Genomic DNA, 15,952 nt, shown 5'->3' on the forward strand with positions numbered 1-15,952 from the left:
CACACTCAAACCACAGCTTGAGGGTTATTTTAGATGTGACAATTTGATCAATCTAATTGGGATGTAGAAATGTCAGTAGAGGTCAGTTTTTCCATCCCACCATCCATTTTCCAATCCGCTTATCCTTACAAGGGTCGCGGGGCGTGCCCGAGCCTATCCCAGCTTTCTTCGGGTGTTTGGCCTTGAACTGGTTGCGAGCCAATCGCAGGGCACACATAGACGAACAACCATCCGCGCTCCCAATCACACGTGGGGACAATTTAGAATGTTCCATAAACCTGCCACACATGTTTTTGAAATGTGGGAGGAAACTGGAATACCCGGAGAAAACCCACGCAGACACGGGGACAACATGCAAACTCTACACAGGAAGGCCAAAGCCCGGAATCAACCCCTGCACCTCTGCGCTGTGAGGCTGACGCGCTAACAAGACAAAATTAAAAAAAAAAAAATCTCAAAATGAAAAATAAATCTCAAGTGTACTCTTAATGCTTGAGCAGGATGACTCAAATTACATTGTGGTTTATTACTTCTTTTTTTTTAGCCCCAAGTCACTGCTCTGCCAATTTGCCGTTGAAAGACGTTTCGATTTGCGCCGTTTAGGAAACGCTTTATGTAGTAATAAAAATGAGCCCAACGGGGGCGCTGTCTCTCCATCGTTCCAAATAAATGCACAGATTAAATTAACCAATATAAAATGGGGATGTGGGAATATCTAGGTCCGTGCGATCTTGCATGAATACAGAGTGCAATGCATTGTGCAGGAAGTCCAAGATTATTCTATCTCTGTGTTGTAAATATGACAATGGCGCATTCTCGTGACGCTGCGGGGAACCGGGCGGAATATAGGACCCGTTGTCATTCAAGTCAAGGCGAATAACTGAAGTTATGGTTTCCCGTGTACAGCAACCAGCGTGAGACAAAAGCAGCGAGTGCTTTCACGCGCGCGGATCGCTGCTGCAGCGTGCAGGAGTGGCCGATTCGCTTGCTTTAATCTCCAGCGAGGATCCGAACACATTACGTGGAGAGAGGAGAGAGGAGAGAGGGTTCGGTGTGGGCGCACCGTGGCACTGTTATTTCCGGAAGAAAAGAGAGGGACGTCAAAAACACATCTCAGGTCAGCAGCTGGTGGTTCTCGTTCGCATTTAACCGGGCAGGACAGTTTCACCGACGCGTTGTTTTGGCGTGTGCGCGCCGAGACACGCGGGGACGGTCACGTCCGACCGGGACATCCCCCACCCTCCCTTTGGGTCTGTGACTACGCAAGAGGTTCGACGCTCATTTGGGTGAGTGAAACTTTTTTTTAAAATTTGGTGTGCGTGTTCGGTGAATGCGTTCGTTGGTGCTGACAGACGGTTAGTCGGACCATCATATGGGGAAGTGGGTCGAAAAAATGCATGACGGTTGTGTTTCACAATCTCCATAAAGAGAAGGCACGTACAAGGTACCCCGATTTGCGAGTTAAACTCGTTAAGTGACCAGGCTCGTAACTGAAATCACTCGCACGTGAAGACAACTTGACCATTTGAAATGAAAAGAAATGCTCTTAATCTGCCCCCCCCCCAAAAAAAACAAGGTGGGGAGTATTTCATTGTTCAAGCAATTTTTTCCACTCCATTTTTGACAGAATTGATTCAATCTCAACTGTTTTTTTTTTTGTTTTTTTTTGTTTTTTATTCCTGATTTTCCCACTCACGGCATCTTCTTATACTTTAAATAGACCCCATCTTGAAAATTATTTCAATATCCATGGCTGGCTTGACAGTCTTTATGGTATGGGTGTCACATTTTATACACTTCAACATCACAGCAAAGCCAGAAACAATGAAAGTGGAACACAGCCAGTGTGGGGGGTGGGGGGGGGGGGCATTCTGGCAGTTGTTGCAAGAAGCTTAGTGTCAAGTAACAACAATAATGTCTGCAGTATGGAAATACTGTGTATTAACGTGAAAAGTGGAGTCAGTACAGCGGCGACGTGCAAAGTGTGCGAATTGAGCATTTTGCGTGAGGGAAAGGAAAGGATAGGAGCCCACGTTTAACAAATTGAATTCCAACACCTGAAAAAATTTATGTCGGGATCGTTATCAACCTTCTGCAGAGCTTACTGATGAGCAATCATTTGAAGTAAGTGTGGTAGAGGAGGGACAAATCCAAAACGTGCAGTGTAGTGGCCCTCAAAGACTGGATTTGAACACTCCTCCTTGACTATACTTTTACTGCGAAGGGATTCAATTTCTACTGTGATAAAAATTTGGGGCCATATTGCCCATCCCTACAGCCATCCAAAATAGCCCCAAGATATGCCCCTCATTAAAATGTAGCCACATAGAAAACCACCAAATTACTCGCGTAGCTTCTCCTTCATTTTCATTGCTGATATCCACTTGATGCGTAATAAACATAATGCATGCTTGCCTGAAGTGGTGCTTGCACAGCTGCAAGTTGCATATTTCTAAATCAGTAGCCATTGTTGTGATGGTTTACTGTGAATTTACTAGAGACTGATGACCTTGTACACATCTGCATCTCTGAAATTCAAAGCGGTGTATGACAAACAAGGAAGTCCACTTTTACTTGGAGCCTTGCCCACTTGGTGCTTGATAATTATTATTAATTGAATGTTCCAGTATTTGAATGAGCCTGAGGGTGTTTGGCAACAACGTCTCCTGAGTAGCTCCACTTCCCTTTCAAATGTTTCATTATATTTGCGGACATAAATATGCACTGTGATAGACATTATGCAGACGAGGGCTTCTGCAATGAGAAGCACAGAAATGCTGCGGCCCGACGACCATATTCTATCTGCACTGTGCTGTACTTACCAACAAAAAAAAATAATTGTGACTCTGCAATAGACTTAAAATGTTAAACGTAAAAAAAATTCTCCTCATTTGTGTATTTTTTTTTTTTTATTGGACGCTTTCACTTGATTGAAATGACTTGCGATTTCCGTTCTATTTCACACGTCACTGTGGTGCTGCTTTCTCAGCGCTGTATTAGAACCACTCGTTCACTTTGGCCATCGTGCAGAAGTGCAAGCCAGCTACTGAAAAAGAGGCCATGTCAAAATCTCATCGTCTTACAGCTCCTCTGGGAAATCACTTGATTAAGGCGTAGGGATAGAAACTGGTGTGTGTGTGTGTGTGTGTGTGTGTGTGTGCGTGCGTGTGTCTCTGAGAGATTTTATGCAGTTTGTGTTTCATCTCCTTGTTATGTCCTGTTGCTTTTCTTATTGAAAAATGTTTTCTATTTTGGGTTGATCATAACAAGTGATGCTGATTTCCATCAAGTTGTTTCTTTGGTACATCAAGTCATACTCAATACCTGATTCGGTGGTGTCCAAATTAGGGATGGTATATTGTGTGAATGAATTAGTGTGCCATGTATTTTAATGCGGTAAATGAATGAATGGATAAAACTAATCATTGCGTAGGATGGACCAACATACGATAGCAAACAGTTCTTTTTCTATAGATATAGATGAACGTATTGTGACTGTCATCCCTCTCATCGCCAACGTTATTTCCACCTGTTCACCCGCTCAAACTTAAAAAAAAAAATGGCCAACCTTGACAACGACAGAACCATCTTCACTCATCCATTACTAGCACTCAGTAACGCAACTCCAACATCATGCTCCATTCAGCTGTATGAAACGTTTCTGTCCGGATTCAGCTCACAAGCTGACTTTGGTTGCGTCGCCATTCTCCTTTTCCTTCATCGTTCTGACACATTTGACAGTATTAATCACACAATCCTCCTCCACTGTCTAAATTCTGTTGGCATCTCTGGAACAGCGCTCTTTTGATTTATCTCGGACCTCTTCGACTATCATCACTTTGCCTCTGTCAACAACTGCAAGTCCCACACTTCCTCAGTCAGCCATGTAGTCCCCCAAGGTTCCGTGCTCGGCCCCACGTCTCTTCTCAATGCACATGCTCTCCCTCGGTCAAATCATTCACCATGGACTCCATTTTCCTTTTTTCTATGACGATACTCAACTTTAAATCTCGACCAAATCTGTCTTCCTCGCCACCATAATCGACTGACTTTTTGACATCAAAACCCGAATGGACAAAAATTAAACTGCAATAAAATGGAACTCCTCATCACTATACCCAAAAAGTCACACCCTCCGCCTCCATTTGCAACCTTGGCCAAATCATGGACTCCACTCTTTCACCAATCCGATATCGACCATATCACTTAACCCTGGAGAACCCAAGAACCCTTTTCCTATTTGGAAGATGATGAATTATACATTAAATGACTGCTATATGTTCACTGAACACTAAAATATGTTTCTTCAAAAATTCAATGCTTCAATCCACATTTACGATGAGGGCCAAATTTGACCCTTTGGGATTTAAGGGTAGCATTTGAGTAGCAGAATTTATAGGGGCCAGATTTGACCCCGTGGGTTCTCCAGGGTAAAACATCCTTTTTCTTTTCCACCTACGCAACATTGCACGCCTCCGTCGCTCCCTTTCCCAGACCACAGACAAAGATAATCATTCACGCTTGCAGTACTTTCAGATTCAACTACTGCAATAGCCTGTTCTTTGGACCTTCACTCATCTAGAAAAAACTTGTCCAGAACTCTGCTGCCCACTTCCTCACCAACACCAGCCCCAGGGAACACATCTCCTCACCTCCATCACCTCCACCTGCTCCTTGACCAACACTGCATCCAATACAAACCTCTCCTCCGAACCTGGCCCCTCCCTACCTCTCCGACCCATTGCAACATTACTGTCCTACCTGGCCCCTCCGCTCTGCTGACTCTGCTCTCCTCGCACCCATCACCCGCACACAGTGCCGGATTTCGGGGAAACCGAGCCTTCGTCGCAACGTCACAACCGATCAGGAACTCAGACTCTAGAAAAGTTCAAATCCTTTAAAAAAAAAAAAATATATATATATATATATATATATATATATATATATATATATATATATATATTTTTTTTTTTTTTTAACTCTGTTGACTCTAATGTTGTCTCCGTTTTGTTGTCTTTGTTTGTCCTCCTTTTGAAAAGCGTCTGAGTGTCCAAAAAGTGTTGAACAGTATAAATCAAAGGCATTATTATTATGTTTTGTGAAAGGCAAAAGTGCTAATTTTCACAAATGTGGTGGAAACAACCATTTACACAACATCCCTTTTACGAAAGTTTTGCAGCAGAGCAGTATCGCAGCCCTGATGAAATAGTTTCCCTCCGAGGTTAGACATAACCTTGTAATGTCTGCCTGAAGTGTTATTTTCGAGTCTGAAGTGTTCAGTTATGTATTTTTTATTCCGACACAAAAATGCATTTCATGTCTGAAAAGCTCTCAAATTACAATTGTAAGAAGAAAAAAAAAGTACCGCCGCGTCAACTTTCAAAGCAAGTTCTTTTGACACACAACATCTCTGTAGAAACAAACCTCACTTGCTGGAATCTTACAAAGTAAGTCTGATGGATGCCTGCTACCTTTCAGTCCCTGTAATGCACTGCTCACTGATAAAATAATCGACAAGTTCTGGAAACATCGCTTGGTTCTAACACCAACATCGAAATCATGATGTGTTGGCATCTAAATTTCCATTTTTTTTTGCTCAAGGACACCTCTCCATCCGAGCAACTTTGATACATGTAGCGCGACTATTTTCTATTTATTTTTTTGTGTGGGGGGTTTTAAACAAAGCTGCTCATATTTACTCATTAAAGCAATGAGTGGAACCTAATTTCTTTTCTCAGTGCTTTTCCGTGGCTCTATTTGTGCCTTGCTTAGAAACGTACGCCTCCGTTTTTCTCCCCCTCCTTTTGTGCTTGGCGTTAGCGATCGTAGCTGTGGGGATTGGATATTCTCTTTTGCTCAAAGTTAGCTTTGCGCTTGAGGCAGCCAGTTGCTTGTCGAGAAGCCGCAGGAAGTACATCCTCTCCTGGGTCTTTTTCAGGACGGAGTTGATGTTGGTCTCCAACTTCAGGTCCCGAGAGACTGTCATTGAAGGTCTCGAGCCTGTCAATGGTTTCCGCAGGGCAGTTAGTCAGTGTGAGGGATTGCTGTAGCGAAGAATGTTTCCTGAAGTCCACGCTTATCTCTCCAGTCTATCACGAAGCATTAATTAAACTTCGCCATTAGAAAGAGTAAAGTATAAATAGGTGGAGTTTGGGTGTTCTCCCCATCCTTGTGTGGGTTTTCTCTGGGTATTCTGTGCGAGATTAATGAAAAGTTCTATTCAAAATGAACAATAGGTTAAAATGTATGTGTGAATGTTTTATTTTTTTTGCCCTGCCACGACTTGTGACCAGTCCAGACTGTAATCCATCTCATGACCAAGGGCAGCTTTTCTGTTCCGCTTTATCCTCACAAGGGTGGGTGCTGGAGCCTATCCCAGCCGTCTTCGGGCAGTATGCGGGGGACATCCTGAACCGGTTGCCAGCCAATCGCAGGGAACACAGAGACGAACAACCATCTGCACTCACACTCACACCTAGGGACAATTTTTAGAGTATTCAATCAGCCTGCAATGCATGTTTTTGGAATGCGGGAGGGAACTGGAATACCCGGATAAAACCCACGCAAGCCCGGGGAGAACATGCAAACTCCACACAGGAGTTGCTGGAATTGAACCTCTATACTGTGAGGTTGACGTGCTAACCACTGGACCACCGGGTCGCCCTCTGTAGCATCCCAAAGGATGATTTGGAAGACCACAACAGCAGGACTCCTCCAGGATCTCGCACCAAGCTGCATTAATTATTTGTTTATTCCTCAAGCTCCGTGATGTTTTTAAATTAAATCATCAGCCCCGGGGCTCTCGCACGAGAAGGTAAATGTAGTGTGCTTATGGTCACAACTTGAGTAAATAGTGCCGCACTATTTGTAAACTTAGCCTGGATTCACAACACGCAACATAATCAACGCAATTATGTTCATTAGTTGACGACAATGCCGCAGCGCGTGGATACATAGAGACATTTATAGGCCTCATTAGTCTGCCTCATCTGCATGTTAGCCTTCATTATTCAAAGCATGACCAGCAAAGACTCGGGGGGGGGGGGGGGGGGGGGGTTCTCAGATCTTTCCTGTTAACCGCAGCTAAGTGCTAGCCTGCACTTGACCCCATTTGCACTTTCCCAGTTCTCATTAGCTGGTATAGAAAACCCCATCAGGAACAAGACCGTGACTGGGACCTTGCAGGTTTTCATATTTTGGATGATTTGGTTATTTGACCATGTAATGTCAGTGAATCATTAAAGGGGCTTTAAATTTTTTTTCAACAATTGAGGGTAAATACAATAAGCAGAAGATATCTTGAATTCATGAGTCAATTTTGTCTCCCCTTTGACCTGTTTTTTGAGGTCATTTTCAGAGCTTGTATTGTTTCTAAATGTTAAACCAATAACACTGTTTACTTTTTGAAATGTCGGATTGCTTTTCAAAGACAATTTTCGAGATGCAAAAAACTTCGTACACATTGATTCTGACAGCCTGACGCATTTGCAGTTCCTGCTGATCACTTTTTAACAAAACAGGCTGGTCGCCCATTAAGTGGAAATGTTTGTCTTCTGTAGTCATAATTATTCTTTAACCAAACAAAAATATGCTTTATTTTTATCTGAATATCCAATTATTTGATATAATTTTCAGTCAGATATCCGAATACCAAAATATCAGATAGCCGCAGCCCGTCTTTACATGGCTGCAGCCTTGCTAGCAATTAAAAATTGATGAATCAGCCAATAAAAATGTTATTTTCATTGTTTTCTCTTGACCCAAAATGTTTTCTGGTTGCTTAAGCACTTTTTTGAACTCTGATGCTCCAGCTTCAGGAACTGAATGAAAACTGAGCTGTCTTTTTTGGTCAATTGCTGTTGCTTTGGAAGGTAGGGGCTTATTGTGCGCCGCCTGACATCATCAGTCTCCTTTTGTGAAAATCATTCAATTTTTTTTTTTTACTTTGGCTCATAAATCCAATCTGGGGAATCGACCAACCGTGGCGCCGCTCCACATTTCTCAGAGTAGGTTGGACCACGGTGGTGAATTGTAAGCTCCATTGATTTGGGGAGGAAGAAGCATGAAATTATTTTTACTTGCCAGGATGAATCTCATCTTCGTACTTTCAAAATTTACTGTTGTCTCAAATAATCAATTTGTATGTCCTATAAAAGCTCTTGATATCTCAGTTTCTAGTCCTAATAAATATTGCATCGTTTTTCAGCCTTTGTTAAGGTAACATCAGCATACCACTTCAGCTACGGGGACAAAGATAAGTACTTTCAGTCATTGAAATGACCTAAATTGGAGAAAATGATCTCCAAATAACAAATGGGTTTAAATTGTGTTACAAACTGTTGTGGGGTCATTACGGAGCTCCATCTGTTCTATCAACAGCTTTATAATCATGATTCACACTGCAGAAATTAGAAAAGGCATGTTCAAGTTATGGTGCTCTGTATCCACAGGTATATTCAAATGAGACTAAATTAATTAAATTCAAATGAGCATTTTGGATGATACTACCTGTATATATTATTGTTTTGAACCGTTCCTAAGTGCCTTAATAAAACATTCAAAATTCTAAATCCACAAAGCATCATGGCATCCTAAACATGCACTTACACCACTGGTATCAAACGCAAGGCCCGGGGGCCAGATCTGGCCCGCCACATCATTTAATGTGGCCCGCGAAAGCAAATCAAACATGTCAACTTCCATGATGCCTGCTAAAATCTCTACCAAAATTTTAAATTCTCCGATGTAATAAATAAGAGACATGCTGCAAGCATTTTCTTGTGACCAAACCCCTCATTACAGTAACTTAAACCATAGTGTAATAAACCGTAATTATTGACTTTTTATTATAAGGTTTCAGTCACCCACAAAAAAACCGAGTCTGACACCCCTGACTTAGACACTCCCAAATAGATGTTTGACAATTGGATTTTCACATGTGGAGGCAGCATTTTGCTGTTGAATTTCACATCAGGTGGTGAAGAACATTTGCAAGCGGCGGACCACCGTGGCAAACATAAGAACGCCCGCCCCCATGTCAACTTAAACCCAACATTTGACAAATGTGCTGATTTTCACAAGAGAATACCAATAACACTGTTTACTTAAGATAATGTGTGGTCCCATTGTAGCACATTTTAGCTTTTAGCTTTGACATCACTGGGAGATTGGTGTGAAAATCGTTGACGTCCCTTCATCCTAGCTGCAAAGTCATGGATGGAGAAATGGGATGTGATAGTGTTAGCACTGTACCTCCTATGTTACAAAACGGCTAGTTTGCAAACACAAGTTCAGAAATGGGCGGTAAACAAAAGATTTACTTGGTTGTTTCATTCCACACTTGTTGGGTGGGCACTGGGCAGGCAGTCTACAGGACCCTATTTCTATTGTAGAAAAATATGTCCCATTAAAGCTTCTTTCTGAAAATGCGTCTGTGATTGAGCCATACGAAACTTTCACCCTACTGTTTTGGAGTAGTATTACAGCTACTTTACATAATAACCGCCCCCACAGTGAGTTTCTCAGCCTACGTGTCGGCTGTTTGATTGGATAAAGAACAGCAGTCAGACTACATAGTTTCAAACACGACGGTATGTCAGAGCCCAAAAATAAATCGTCGTGCGTTCAGTTTTTTTGGGATGCAAAATGATGGTTAGGCTCTTAAGGGGGAAGTCAACCCAAAAATGTTCTTGACAATAATATGTTCTATGCAACCCGGCATTCTGAAATACTTCTTGCGGGCTAGGGAATCCATTCTTATACAAAACACGACATTGTGTAAAACTTGTTTTTTTTTTTAATTTACTGTCGTTTCCTTGTTCCTTGTCCCAACCTGTTTTGGGACAAATCCACAAGCAAGGCTGTCATGATTCTTAATGAGCCAGTGAAAATGTTGTTCAAGTGATGCCGAAAAAAAGGGAGTCAGAAGAGGGATATCACAGAGACTTGACCAATGTTCCCTCTAATTTTTACCTGACCAAAACCTGCAATCATAACAAGTTACGTGATGTTGTGTGTCATGAAAAAAAAATTCCAATCACTTTTAGATCAAAATAGAACATATCGTTGAATGGGGATATATGACTGGATTAAAATAGGTCAAAGTTTGTTTGATTATTTTAGCACCCAGGTAAGTTTAAGCATAATTAATTACGCCAGTCTGTTTAACTATGGTCCCCATCTATATATATATTGCGCGTCCCTTTTCAAAACGTACCTACTTCACCGCGCCGCCACTGCGCGCCGCCACTGCGCCACTCAGGCAGTGGCTCACTATGATCGCGCGGGCATGTTAGCGAAAAAATGTTGTCTACCCACAAGCATTGCAATAAAATTGTTAGTTATTTAGTAGAGCTAAACATCTCTTTATTTTCGCGATAAGCAATGAAGATGAACAAAAAGTTGAACCAAGCAACAACACTTTTGTGGGCCGAAGGCCCACCTTACCAGCCTTCCGCAGGAACTAGCTGATGAGCCGCCCGGAGGGCGGCGAACCACCACCTTACCAGCCTTCCGCAGGAACTAGCTGATGAGCCGCCCGGAGGGCGGCGCACCAGCTAGTTGTTTTAATAAAACACAAGAATTCCTTAGTCACCCGACCTTTGAAATGTGCAAAAGAGTAATAATAATTAATAAAAACAACGGGCAGCCGAGTGGTTCTGTGGTTAGCGCATCGACCTCACAGTGCAGAGGTACCCGGTTCAATTCCGGCTCCAGCCTCCCTGTGTGGAGTTTGCATGTTCTCCCCGGGGCTGTGTGGGTTTTTTCCGGGTACTCCGATTTCCTCCCAAATTCCAAATACATGCATTGCAGGCTGATTGAGCACTCAAATTTGTCCCAATGTGTGAGTGTGAGCGTCTCTATGTGCCCTGCGATTGGCTGGCAACCGGTTCTGGGTGTCCCCCGCTGACTGCCCAATGACAGCTGGGATAGGCTCCAGCACCCGCGAGCCTTGTGAGGATAAACGGATCGGAAAATGAATGAATAGAAACAATAGATCTATCAAGTGACCAATGGGCATTTAACACGTTTCATGTGGTCAACAATATCAATTTAAAAGCGTGTATTCTAAACATCTCAATGACATTTGTTTCTGACATTCAACTCGGACTGCAAATCCGAATGTAAACATCATATTCCATCAGCACCGGTCCCCGCCTGCCTGCATGCAGTCAAAGATGCCAAAGGCCTGAATGACGCCATTAGGCAAAATGAAATTGAGATGAAACCCAGTGCAGGAAAAATTCCGGCGGTTCTCCATGCTGCTCTTTGAGCTCTTTTGCTGCTGGTGACCTACATCCGTGACATGAACGTTTACGTCATCTCCGCCTGGCCTCTCTTCAATATTTTAGCCGCTTTACAAAAAGAGGACACTGCCTCAATTTTAAGGTGAACTATACCCTTGGTGAAAGGGCCATTTTCGTCTTCCTCTGATGTTAATCTGTCTTCTGTGTATAGAGAAGAAATGATGAGCACACACAATTTGACTCTGTTGAGGGCGTTGTTTTGAGTTGTCAGTCAGAGTTTTGACCTCGGCCGCTGGGTTGAATCTTAATTCTTCATTTAATAAGATAATTTTGGACGATTCTACACTTTTTCAAAGTTTTTGCGAATGGTTTGCTGAAAGCTTTTTTTGTTCCAGTATAACTGCACCACAGCTCACAAAGCAAAGTCCAAAATTAAATATAAAATTGGAATCATTTGTAATCAATACTATGCACGCATTGAAATCCCACACATGGTGTTGCACTGATCTCTTCCAAAAAGTCACATCAAATACGTACCATCTCCAAAGCGATTCTTTGTCTTTTCATTGAAATTTGTTTTTTGTCTTACCCACGCAATGATCTGTTCTCTCACCCAAAAGCTAACATTTGAGAAGGAAAATCTAATATTTAGCAACGGATTAGTGCTCTGACTCCCGTATTTGCTCTCTGATGAATCACTTGATGTCTTGTGAAGGAGCTCCACCTACCGCAGCGATATTGTAACATGCTGCTGACATACCAGTTTGGTAGGATTCGTCATCACATTATGATGTCATGATGTGTATATCAACCCCAGGGACCAAATTCAAGATTTTATTTAACTGAGGGTGACCCTCTTTTTCTGTTTCTTTTTTTCCAGTAATAATGTCACACTATATGACAGTTTTGTACAGTATGGTTGGTACAGAAAAGAAACACTGGTAGATTTCGCAAGCTCATTGTATCATGTATTGAAAAGAAGATGATAATATGTGTCACCGTATTTCGTCCTGATGTCGTCACTGATGGTGTTTGTCTGTACTTGGTTTTCACCGTATGCGACTGCCACTCACAAGGGCCAAATTCATTCGACGATTGCGTGGCTTTAGCATCGTGCTAACCAGGAAGAATTCATCAAACCGATAGCAGCTAATCAACGTGCAGTGAAATGTGTCATAAAGTGAGACCAAGCACAATGTGTCTTGATGCGGCAGTGGGATTTCTGCGTATTTAAATGAGGTAACGCGCATATATTTGGCAGAGAAATTGCCCACCTCCATGCTAATGAGCCTCATTGAGAAACAACGTTTGACTACTGCCAGCGCTAATAGCTACAAGCAGTTTGAGTGAGGCAAATAACCGTTTTAAAAAAGATGGTGTCAACTTGGCGCTCCTGGAGAAGTCTTTTTATATTTTATTTTTTGAGGGGACGCATTTTGACCTGCGACATCTGAGCAACTTGAGGGAACGCTCCACATGTACAATGCCGTCGGAAATGACGTAGCTCAGTCTCTAATGGGTAAAGATATCTTGGTCTCTTTTCCGATAGAAGCCACATCTCATTGCATATCGAGTTGGTCGTTGAGCAGATAATGAATGTCAGCCAGAAGCAAGTCAAACCACGTGCTCATCCGGCCACCTGGTCACAGGTTTTGAATATTGAAGAGAGGAGCTTGGGATCAGCGGGATGTTCCGAGGAATTTAGAGGGCACCGAGTTACATGCTGAAAGGGGAGGATCCTTTCTCATTTCCAGAAGCAACATCATAATCCCCGCGTGGGTTCTCATCATTGCAGACTTCCATTGTGGTGATATTGAGCCCCCTGTCTCCCAAGCCACATGGCTTTGTGTGATTACCTTAGCGCCTGAAATTCAATGCGACAACCTTATAAAAATAGACGTTCAAACCAGAGGGTCTAGCACGTGGATTCAACTGGTGATATGATGAGACATGTCAACAAAGACGTGAAGCTCTCTTGATACAAACGTTTGCCTGAAGGAAAAACCGGAAGGGGGATCTGGTTTGTCCTTGTGAGTGCAGCACCATATCAAGGATTCCAAAGAAGGTCAGTAGAGGAGAAATAATAGGCTCTTCCAGCATGTCACTTTGCGGTGTTATATCCTGTGCAATCCTGGAAGAGTTAATGGCACACTCAGATGTGGCAGCCACGGCTCATAAATTTTTACTAAGGAAGATTTATTCATAAATCATAGACATCTCTGTATGTAGAGTTTATTGTGTTTGTGTCATCGTGTCTCGCTGAGGTGTTGAACAGATTTACAACAGAGTTGTGTCTGGAACAATTGCTTGCTAATCCCGTGGATTAATTTAACGAGTTCCAGGGATTAGTCTGTGTCAGACGAACAGATTCGAAAGTATCAAGTGAAAACACCGGATGTATCATGTTACTTCCTCTATAGTTGGGAAGAAATTCATCGATTATCCAACTAATTTTAGCAGACTGAGCGGGATTCAAACATGACACATCCATCTACATACTGTACATCTTCATAAATACCTAATATGTAGCGCAGTTTTATAGCAATTAGCACATCTGCCTCACAGTTTGGAGCTTTGGGGTTTGACTCTGAAGATTTCATGCTCACAATCCAGCTGCATAGATTTTCTTTGGCTACTGCTTACATTCCAAGAACATATTTAATTTTTTTGCTTATTTTGATTCGATAGAAAATAATGAATATCAATCATTGTGGTCCGATTTGGAAAAACTAGAATTTTTCTGTCTTTGTCGTCCAGCCCTATTTTCCGATTTCATAGGTTCGGGTTTAACAGTTAACAGTTGAACCTGTATTATTTTGCACTTCAATTTCTTTTGAACAAAGACGAAAACTCATGGTTCTGTAACTGCAGAGTGAGTCAAAAACAAATAAAACTTATTTCTTTCACATTATCCGATATTGGTTTAATAGAAATGTAGCATCTATGGTCATGGTGGTATCGGTTACGTGGTATCTGTATTGCCGAGTACTCAAGAGTTGAGATCGCATCACTATGAAGAAAAAAAATCCCTGTAACATACCAAAATCTTTCTGGTTCCTTTTGAGGACTATGAGAGGCTTATGTTATATAGGGTTTTGGGGTTTCAAGAGAGTTGCTGATGTACATGAAAAGGTTGCGAGGCAGTAGCAGTTTTCTGTGAAAACAGTCAGTTAGCCAACTACTAATTCAAAACTGACATATTATGCAAATTAAGTCAATCGGATTTACAATTTTATTTGTCCGGATGCACAGATTTGCTTTAGCGAACAAAATTGGAATCGAAACAGCCGCACACACTTGATTGCTTGAGCAGGTTGTCGATGCGGTGGTTGAGCATATTAGTTTACACACACTAAGAGCAATTTTTTCCAGATTCAGCGACATCTAAATACGCCAAAACAATTTAAAACTTTCTTGGCAGCGAAATGTGTCGATCAGTGTTATCAGAGTGAATAATATGAATGAACTTTCAAAACATACCGGTACCAATAAAGTGTCAACGCTGTGTCTTTAAATGTAACGTCTGTCCTTTTATATGAGAATCATTTAATGCACATGTGTCAAACTCAAGTGAAATGGTAACTCAAATGTGACCCGCGCCACAAATGAGTTTAACACCCATGATTTAATGGTTACATCAGTATATTTTTGTACAACCAAACTCTCCTTGGTTTTAACTTTTGCGCTTATGAAAACATTTTCCGTGATGTCAAAAACGGTTTATTCCCAATCCCATAACGCATTGTTGGTGCGCTTTTCTTTTTTCTTAAATGGCGCCTTGATGAGGTATTTCAAATAGACTGTCACCCGACACAGCTCTCGCCCGTGTGAAAATCATTTATCTGACTTTGATTGTTTTAAAATCCATTTTTTTGCTTCCCATTACCATAGTTGAGAGCTAATTTTTATGCGTGCTCACTCTCCGCAGAGGCCTCTGAGATGATGTGGGCCCGTGCTCATTGAAAGAAAATGGCATTCGAAAAAGTCACGTTAAAATCTCAGTCAAAGATGATGAGGCATAATCACTCCCAACTGATAGCACAACAAAAGAGGACATGGGGGGGGAGGGTGCAGGGGGAGTTTTTCTATTTGTGTGTTTCGGAGGATGAAATGTCTCATTTAATCCGTTCAGAAAAAAAAAGCGAGAGAGTAAAAAGAGAGAAAAGAATCAAATGCATCTCTTTGTGCATGTGTATTGTGTATTTGGGGAGTGATGTATGTTGGAGCGGGCACTCGGCAGGTGTACAGTATATGTGCACATGTGTTTGTGTAGTGATGTCATCATCAAAAGAAGACAGTTGATGTGCTATGCAGCATTCTCACTCCCGCTTCTTTGTGCTCAGTGATTTATAATAATAATAATACATTTTATTTATAAGCGCCTTTTAAGACACCCAAGGACACTTTACAATAACAAAAAACACAAAACAATACGGGTTGAGCAGCGGCAGCCAAAACGCGACAGCGTTCACTCAACCCGAAAGTCAGAAAGAAACCACAAGGGTGGGAGAGGGGGAGAAAAAAAACACGCTCGAACTACCCTCATTTTGAGGATAATTTGAGTGAGGCAAAAAAAAAAACTCCTGCACGAGCATATGACAGTTACAACAGGTCACAAGATAAAAACAATGAAGACGGTGAAACAAGGGAATGTATGAGGGAGTGGGTGATGGTGGGGGACTAGCTTCCGTGCATATTTTCATCAG

At 42.0% G+C, this 15,952-nt stretch overlaps 1 protein-coding gene across 2 annotated transcripts in view; it reads left to right on the forward strand.

Annotated features, from left to right (window-relative positions):
* The first annotated feature begins 882 nt into the window (after positions 1 to 882).
* camkk1a (calcium/calmodulin-dependent protein kinase kinase 1, alpha a) overlaps positions 883 to 15,952 on the forward strand; it is a 42,683-nt gene continuing 27,613 nt past the window's right edge. The window contains exon 1 of one of the 2 annotated variants that reach the window (XM_052047854.1): positions 883 to 1,286. The gene's annotated coding sequence lies outside the window, so the exon portion shown is untranslated. The remainder of the gene's footprint in view (positions 1,287 to 15,952) is intronic. The other variant, XM_052047855.1, reaches the window with a different exon arrangement.

Source organism: Hippocampus zosterae, chromosome 16 (assembly GCF_025434085.1).
Source record: "Hippocampus zosterae strain Florida chromosome 16, ASM2543408v3, whole genome shotgun sequence".
In the NCBI taxonomy this organism is placed as follows: domain Eukaryota; kingdom Metazoa; phylum Chordata; class Actinopteri; order Syngnathiformes; family Syngnathidae; genus Hippocampus; species Hippocampus zosterae.